At 38.6% G+C, this 8006-nt stretch overlaps 1 non-coding gene across 1 annotated transcript; it reads left to right on the top strand.

The window, feature by feature from the left end:
• The first annotated feature begins 3657 nt into the window (after positions 1-3657).
• On the top strand, positions 3658-3764 carry LOC119063153 (U6 spliceosomal RNA). Its single transcript, XR_005085106.1, has one exon. It is a non-coding gene; the product is annotated as a U6 spliceosomal RNA (small nuclear RNA).
• Positions 3765-8006: the final 4242 nt, after the last annotated feature.

Below are 8006 nucleotides of genomic sequence, written 5' to 3'. Positions count from 1 at the left end.
GCAGAGGAAATGTCCCAGTTTGTCAAAAAAAGACTCTGAAAGGAATTTGTTATATAGATTCATAGATAAGGTACCTCCACTGACAACAGTAACTTGTATTTATATATCACTCTGAAATTTAAAAAGCATTTTTTAGTTTTCAGAAGTTTTAAAAATGTTTTCTTTTTTACTAAATCATTTTTATTGTTATTCTATTACAGTTGTCCCGATTTTCCCCCTTTACCCTCCTCTGACCATCCCAACCTCCACCCCCACCAGTCCCACAGTCAGTTTCCACACTGGTGTCCATCACCATGGGTCATTCATACATGTTCTTTGTCTAGTCCTTTCCCCTCCTTTCCAACATTATCACCCTCACCCCAACCCTCTGGTGACTTTCAGTCTGTTCCATGTTTTCATGACTGTGGTTCTGCTTTGTTCATTAGTTCATTTTGTTCATTAGATTCCTCTTATAGGTGAGATCATATGTTATTTGTCTTTCACTAACTGGCTTATTTCACTTAGCATAATATTCTCCAGTTCCATCCAAAATATCCAAAAGTAGAAGTTTCTTCTTTCTTTCCACTGTGTAATATACCTTTGTGTAAATGTACCACAGTTTTTTGATCCACTCATTTACTGATGGGAACCTAGGCTGTTTCTAGCATTAAGTTATGTAAACAGCATTGCTATGAACATAGAAGTGCATAAGTTCTTTTGAATTGGTGGTTTGGCATTCTTTTGGTATATTCTCTACAATCAAATGATACATTAGAAAAGGATTTGATCTCCAAAATATGTAAAGAACTCATATGACTCAATACCAGGAAGACAAACAGTCCAATTAGAAAATGGGCAAAAGACCTGAATAGACAATTCTCCAAGAAGAACATGCAGATGGGCCATAGGCATATGAAAAGATGCTCAGCATCACTAGCCATCGGGAGATGCATATTAAAGCCACAATGAGATATCACCTCCCATCTGTCAGATGGCCATCATTAATAAAACAACAAACAATGAGGATGTGGAGAAAAGGGAACCCTACTATACTGTTGGTGAGAGTGAAGACTGGTACAAAACATTTTTATTTTATTCTGCAACAACCCAATAACATAAGCAGAGTAGGAATTAAAATTATTCTAATTTTGACTTTGAGTAATTGGCACATGATGCAGTGTGCAGATGAATTTTTGTTGAACTGTAGACCTTGAACTAATATGGTTTTGTGAATCAATGTCACCCAAATAAAGTCAACAGAAAAAAAATGAATAAAATGAAAATACCATTGGAATTTTTTGATGTGGATATCATTAAATCTGTATACTGATTTGGGTAATATGGATATTTTAACTATGTTTATTTTTACAATCTGAACAAAAACTCATAATCACAGACAAATGTATGGTGGTTACCAAAGGGAATGGGGTGTGAAGGGATAGTAAAGGGTAAAGGGGGTCAAGTATATGGTATGGAAGATTATTTGACTTTGGTTTGTGAGTACACATCATCATATATCATAGAAATGTACACTTGAAACCTACAGAACCTTATTAACCAATGTCACACCAGTAAATTTAATTTAAAAGTTTAAAAAAATTATCCTCATTTTACAGATTAAGAACCTGAGGCTGTGAGGCTGATACTATCAGTAATATCCATTAGAGAGTTGAAAATGTGGAATTTAGGGAGGCTGAAAAAATGAGTCTGGGAACCAGATGGGACAGCAGTGTCAAAGCAATTGAGAAACTGTGGAGTGCTCTGACTGGGTGGTGCAGTTGACTCAAACACTGTCCCATATACCAAAAGGATGCAGTTTTGATTCTTGGTCATGGCACATACCTTGTTCGTGGGTTTGATCCCTGGTTGGAGTATGTACAGGAGACAACCAGTCAATGTTTCTCCCTCACATGGATCTCTCCCTCTCTCTGACTCACCTCCTTCCTCTCTCTGTAAAATCAATAAACATCCTCAGGTGAGAATTAAAAGAGGAAAAAGAAAATGCAATCGTGGGGTGAAAGATAAAGGACATGGAATGCATTAAATTATCTACTGAGTCTAAGTTAAGCTGGAGTTTCCTAGAAGACAATAAGGAAACAGTTTCATGCATGAAGCTTGTGTCCAGGGAAAACATTAGGGCTGGAGAAATTAACTGAGAAATCAGAGAGTAGAAATGGTAATTAAAGCCATGGGTTTACTGATATCATCCATGCAGAAAGCACAGATGAGGACCAAAGAAGAATACTGAGAGCTGTCGAAATGTAGTAACCTGACAGCATAAGAGAAATCCACTAATGAGGTAGAGGAGAGGCCAGGTACACAGAAGAAAAACCAGAGGAAAAAGTGGTGAACAAAGCCAAGAGGTCAGATAAAACATGGACACTGGCTTTGCCAAGACCAGGCCACCAGTGGCCTTGACAAGAGACAGAAGAGTAGTGGGCATGACAGCCAAACTGAAGGACATAGAGAAGAGATGGACATCGGGATGGGCGAGAGCACCCATGAATATCTCCCTGACTTATTGTTACAAATGGAAACAGGAAAGTAAGATGATACCTAAGTGCTGCCTTTGAGTCAGGGAATAAGCAAAAAATGTAGAATGGGAATATCTGCCTGAAATATTGCCTCTGTGTGAGAAAGACACCAGCCATCCAAGGACTGGAACAACCAAGGCAAACTCTAGAAGAGCACAATGGCAGAAGAAACTTACTAATTCCTGTTTCTGAGAGCTTGAGATCATGCTTCTGTATTTTTATAAATGTTGGATAATCTGATTTCAAACTAAAAGGACAGTTAGATCAGGAGTGGAAACATAGAAATGACGATCTCAAGGAGGGTTAGCAACAGGGGAGTGGGAGGAGGAGAAGGGGGGAGAAGGTACAGAAAATAAGTAGCATAGACAGTAGATAGAAAATAGATGGGGGGCAAGAATAGTATGGGAAATATAGAATCTAAAGAACTTGAGACGCATGGTCATAAACTAAAGGGGGGTAATGGTGGGGATGGGGGGTTGGGTGGAGGGGAATGAAGGGGGGGAATAGAATAACTGTAACATCATAATCAATAAAAATTAATTAAAAAATAAAAAGAAAAAAAGAAAAAAGTTATATATAGCTGAATAAGATATATTGAATTGTAATAATTTGATGCATGGATTTATAAATATATTAATATATATAATAAATGTATAACTTAACAAATTTTCACAAATTGAACATACCCATGGAACCAGCCCGAGATCAAGAATTAGAAGTTTTTAGTTTCATTTTCAAAGAATACAGTCTATTTGAGATAAAAAATTCTGATGAGACTGAAATAGTGCAATGATTAAATTTTCTTCTTAAGAAATATTTGTGCTCCTCTTATTTTCATTAAATGTAAACGATCTCAAGTTATTCTGGCTAGTTTTATATCAACTTTGTAAAAATGATGCTTATAAGTCAAAAATCAACTCATGAAAGTCATAAATCATAATAAAATTGCTACATTCTGGTAGGTAGATGCATGATGCAGGATAGTAAAAGGTTGATGGCAGAATCTAGGGAGTCAGAGTATCAGAGTTTACTGTAGAAATTTTTCATCTTTGCCACATACTTGACAAACTTCATAATAAAAAATCCTGATTGCTTAATGTGATAATATTTGAGTTTTAATCTCCCCCTTGAAAAAATATAATAGGTGCCTGCTTTGGCAGCACATATACTAAAATTGGAATGATACAAAGAAGATTAGCATAAACCCTCCACAAAAATGACACACAAATTTGTGAAGCATTCCATATTTTCACACCATAAATCCAGGGAGTCAGAACAGATCAATTTAAGAAGCTGAGGCTAACAAGAAGAGTCTCACAAACAATGGAAAGACAAAGAAACAATCCCCAAATGAAAGAAAAGGAGGAAGACTCAGGAAAAATGTTAGATGAAATAGAGGCAAGTCAAATATCAGATATTGAATTAAAAGCCCTGGTAATCAGGTAATTCAAAGAGCTCACAATGAGCTACCAGGAACTACAGGGGAACTACAATGAACTCACCACAAACTATATCAACATGAAAAAGGAAACAGAAACTATCAGCAAAGGCCAAGAGGAAATGAAGAATACAATTTCTAAACTGAAGAACACAGTAGAAGGAATCAAAATCAGGGTCAATGAAGCAGAAGATCAGATACGTGATTTGGAGGACAAAGTAGAAAAAAAGTCCCAGAAAAAGCAAGAAAATGAAAAGAGGTTCAGAAAGAATGAAGAGGGATTACAAGAAATGCAAGACAGTATGAAACGTAATAATATCTGAATAATAGGGATACCAGAAGACAAGAAGAAGAACAAGGAATAGAAAACATATTTGAAAAAGTAATGATGAAAAATTTCCTTCATTTGATGAGAAAAAAAGTCACACAAATACAGGAATCACAAAGAGTCCCAATCAAGAGGAACCCAAGGGGGCCCACTTCAAGACACATCACCATCAAAATGGCAAAATTCCAAAATAAAGAGAGAATCTTAAAGGAGGCAAGGAAGAAATGGAAGTAACATATAAGGGAGTGCCAATTAAGGTTAGCTACTGAATTCTCAATGGAAACAGTCCAAGCAATAAGAGAATGGCAAGGAATATTCCAAGTAATGAGAACCAGAGGCCTGCAACCAAACCTACTTTACCAAGCAAGGCTCTCAATCATATAGAAGGCCAAATAAAGAGCTTCCAAGACAAAAGAAGTCTAAAAGAATATGCCTCCACCAAACCAGCTCTACAAGGAATACTAAAAGGACTGCTTTAAGGAAAGGAAGGAAAAGAGAGAGACAGAGAGGAACACAGGTACACATATGGCAATGAATATGTACTTATCAATAATAACCTTAAACATAAAAGAATTAAATGCTCCAATCAAAAGACATAGAAAAGATGAATGGATAAGAAAGCATGACCCACACATAAGCTGCCTACAAGAAACTCACTTCAGGACAAAAGACCATCACAGACTAAAAGTGAAAGGCTGGAAACAAATTTTCCAAGCAAATGGACAAGAAAAAAAGGCTGGGGTAGCAATTCTCATATCAGACAAAATAGACTTCAAAAAAAGAGCTATAAAGAGTGACCCAGTGACTTCCGCCAAGATGGAGGCATAAGTGGATGTGCAGTGCCTTCTCACACAACCAAGTTTAGAGACAACTAAATATTAGCAACAGAAAACATACCCAGAACACGGAAAATTGAACTTTTCGGAAGTCCATTAACAACAAATTCTTCAGCCTGACTGGTAAGGGGTGAAACCAGCAGCTGGTGAAGTGGGGTTGCACAGGAGGACTCCGTCAGATGGACTCAGGCACGGAATCCAGACACACGGAATCCAGGCACAGGGTTGGACCTAGTGAGTGACCGAGCAAGCCACCAGGCGAGCGACCGCAGGGGAGACGGCGGGGAAGCTGTGCTGTGTGTTGACTGTGGTCGCGCATTTGTGCGCGGGTGGACAGGCGAGGGAGTGGGTGGTTGGACCAGGGCCGGGCGGGTCCCCTCGGCTTGTGGCAGTGGAGGGCACCGCCATTTCCCTGCTCTGACCCCACCTCCACATGCAGCATCGTAACCCAGCGACTCTGAGTGGCCCAGCCCAGGTGAAATACCTAAGGCACTGATCCTCACCCAGCTGTGAGAAACAGCAGAGGGGGCCGCCATTTCCCTGCTCTGACCACGCCCCAACATATAGCGTCACAACCCAGCGACCTGGGAGTCCAAGGCTCCCTTCCTCACACTTAAAGGGCATGAACAGACCAAAAATGGCTCAAGAAGATCTCAAAGCCCCAGAACCTATAAATCTAAGCAATGAAGAAATAGCAAAACTCTCAGATGCACTGTTTAAAACACTGGTGATCAGGATCCTCACAGAACTGGTTGATTATAGCCACAAATTAGACAAATATCTGAAGGTGAAACTAATTGAAATGAATGGAATTGCACAGGAAACCAATAGCAATGAAAAGGAAACTGGGACTCAAATCAATGGAGTCGACCAGAAGAAAGCAAATAATGGCCAAACAGAAAAGAGTGAAGATGCAAGAATTCAAAGAAATGAGGAGAGTCTTAGGAACCTCCAGGACATCTTTAACCGCTCCAACATCTGAATTATTGGGGTACCAGAAGGGGGAAAGGCACAGCCACCAGTGGAAAACTTATTTGAACAAATAATAAAGGAGAATTTCCCCAATCTGGCAAAGGAAATAGACTTCCAGGAAATCCAGGAAGCTCAGAGAGTACCAAAGAAATTGGACCAAGAAGGAACACACCAAGGAACATCATCATTACATTAGCTAAGATTAAAATGAAGGAGAGAATCCTAGAAGCAGTAAGAGCTAAGGGGACAGTCACCTACAAAGGACTCCCCATCAGACTGTCAGCAGATTTCTCAAAAGAGACCTTCCAGGCAAGAAGGGGCTGGAAAGAGGTATTCCAAGTCATGAAATCCAAAGACCTACAACCAAGATTGCTCTATCCAGCAAAACTTTCATTTATAATGGAAGGACAGATAAGGTGCTTCTCAGATAAGATCAAATTCAAGGAGTTCATCATCACCAAGCCCTTATTATATGAAATATTAAAGGGACTTACCTAAGAAAAAGAAGTTAAAAAAAAGATGAACAGTTAAAGGACTGCAAACTCACAGTTATTAACAACCACACCTAAAACGAAAGCAAACTAAAAGGACAGCCAGATCAGGAGTGGAAACATAGAAATGAAGATCTCAAGGAGGGTTAGCAACAGGGGAGTGGGAGGAGGAGAAGGGGGGAGTAGGTACAGAAAATAAGTAGCATAGACAGTAGATAGAAAATAGATGGGGGGCAAGAATAGCATGGGAAATATAGAATCGAAAGGGCTTGAGATACATGGTCATAAACTAAAGGGGGGTAATGGTGGGGATAGGGGGGTGGGTGGAGGGGAATGAAGGGGGGAATAGAACAACTGTAACAGCATAATCAACAAAAAAATTAAAAAAAAAGAGTGACCCAGAAGGTCACTTCATAATACTCAAGGGAACAATCCACCAAGAAGACATTAACATCATAAATATATATGCACCCAACATAGGAGCACCAAAATATATAAAGAATATCTTAGAGGAATTCAAGAAAGATATAGACAGCAACACAATTATAGTGGGGGATTTTAACACCCCACTATCAAAAATGGACAGATCTTCCAAACAAAATATCAACAAAGATGTTGCGGCATTAAACAACACCCTTGATGAAGTGGACCTAACTGATATATAGAGAGTTCTTCACCCCAAAGAAGCTAAATACACATTCTTTTCAAATGCACATGGAACATACTCAAAGATAGACCAAATGATAGGACACAAAACAAGCCTCAGCAAATTCAAGAATATTGAAATCATACCAAGCATTTTCTCTGACCACAAGGGACTGAAACTGGAAACCAACCCCAAAGGAAAAAACCCAAAACACCCAAAATCATGGAGACTGAATGGTATGCTATTAAACAATGAATGGGTCAAGAATGAAATTAGGGAAGAAATCAAAAAGTTTCTGGAAACAAATGAAAATGATCTCACAACAACCCAAAACTTATGGGACACAGCGAAGGCAGTCCTGAGAGGGAAGTTTATAGCAATACAGGCGTACCTATAGAAAACAGAAACATTTCAAACAAATGACCTTACTCTACGCCTGCAAGAACTCAAGGAACACCAACAAAAACAGCCCAAAGCAAGTAGAAGGAAGGAAATAACTAAGATCAGAGCAGAACTAAATGACATAGAGACTCAAAGTACAATTCTAAGGATCAATCAATCCAGGAGTTGGTTCTTTGAAAACATAAAAAGACAAGCCTTTAAGTAGGCTCATCAAGAAAAGAAGAGAGAGGACACAAACAAACACAATAAAAAATGAAAGAGGAGAGATTACAACTGATACCACAGAAATAGAAAGGATTGTGAGAAATTACTATGAAGAACTGTATGCCAAGAAATTTGAAACCCTAGGGGAAATGGACATATTTCTAGAAAAATATAAT

This window comes from Artibeus jamaicensis, unplaced genomic scaffold, assembly GCF_021234435.1.
Source record: "Artibeus jamaicensis isolate MK-2021 breed Jamaican fruit bat unplaced genomic scaffold, CSHL_Jam_final contig_320, whole genome shotgun sequence".
Classification (NCBI taxonomy): domain Eukaryota; kingdom Metazoa; phylum Chordata; class Mammalia; order Chiroptera; family Phyllostomidae; genus Artibeus; species Artibeus jamaicensis.
The sequence above is the reverse complement of the archived record's forward strand: the minus strand, read 5'-3'. Positions and strand labels throughout refer to the sequence as shown.